The following is a 1,426-nucleotide window of genomic DNA, read 5'->3' as shown; positions in this document are numbered from 1 at the left end:
TGGGAAACCCTGATTGTAGGACCCAACACCTTATTTAAAGAACATTTTAGGCCTCCAACCGAGCCTCCATCACTCTCCTCACCTATCCTCGAAACCCTAAGCCTCCATTGAAGTGCTCTTAAGTTTTCCTTGCCATTTTTGGGTGATTTGAAGCTAGAAGGAAGAAAGGAACCTTTGGTGATTCAAGAAGAGGTAGTAGATCCGGAGTTGGTGTGAGATCTAAGATCATTTGAAGGTATGAAGCTTATACATTGGCTATTGTTCATCTAGATCCCCTTCTTAGCTTAGATTTTGTCCCTTTTGTGCTATTTCCAAGGTTAATATGTGTTATAAGCCCTTGGGGATGTATTAAACTTCATATTTGATCACTTCTGAGCCTTGGGGGCTCTGAGTGAGAAGCTTTATTCAACTATGGCTTCATTTTATGACTTGGACCTCCATTCTAGTTGGGATTTGGTATTCTAGTCTCATAACCCTTTGCATGCACGTAAATTTAGCAACTTTACGTGTAATGTTAGCACTAGGAGTCCAGATCTACAATTGGGAAGCAATGGATTGGGCTGTAATCAAAAAAATTGAAAATGTTGAAGGTGGACTCGGCGAGTCTGTTATTGGACTCTACGAGTTGGATCGAAACCCTAATCCCTTTTGGTTCCGAGTCAAAGCAGTGAGTTGAGTGGTGACTCAGTGAGTTGGTCAGGACAGAACTCGGAGATTGGAAGACTCGGCGAGTCGAGTCGCGGCAGGAAGGATTTCTGAATTTATGAACTCGGTGAGTCAGTAGGCTGACTTGGTGAGTAAGTTCAACATGGAAGGTTGACTTTGACCAGGATTTTGACTTTGACCAGTTGGTTATGAGTAGGAAGACCCGGGGGTTAGCCCTAGGCACTTTATGCTATTATGATATTCAAGACCAAGGTCTAGTGTTAGCGGGCGGGTGCCCAAGGATCGGTTTACATGATAGTTTATACTTGTTGTTTGTGTGATACATGTATGTGCCAGGTAGGGAGGTGAGTGTGGGTGAGGTCCCGTATCTCACCAATAGTAGAGGGTGGACGGTGTTCCATACCTCATTTGTAGCAGAGCAGGGGTGAGGCCCAAGATAGGAGTGGAGAGAGTGTTGGCAGGGGCTCGTATCTCGCTTACAGCAGGAGCTTGGACAGGGTTCCATGACTCACTAGTAGCAGGTCAGTGGCGAGGCCCAAGACAGGCGAGGCCTTAGTACAGGAATGCAGTAGGGTATGCTCAGCTTATGTGTTATATATCATTGTTATATGTAGTATGTGTTCAGCGGGTGGGGCCCAAAGACAGGCAGGGCCTAAGAGAAACAGATTTGTATCCGAGCGGGGCTCGAAGACAAGCGGGGCCTGGGATGGAGTGGTCCGATGTAGCGGGCGAGGCCCGAAGTAGCGAGCGTGGCCCAATA

The sequence above is a fragment of the Lactuca saligna genome, chromosome 5 (assembly GCF_052625555.1).
Source record: "Lactuca saligna cultivar CGN05327 chromosome 5, ASM5262555v1, whole genome shotgun sequence".
Taxonomy (NCBI): Eukaryota; Viridiplantae; Streptophyta; class Magnoliopsida; order Asterales; family Asteraceae; genus Lactuca; species Lactuca saligna.
Note: the sequence above shows the minus strand (reverse complement) of the source record.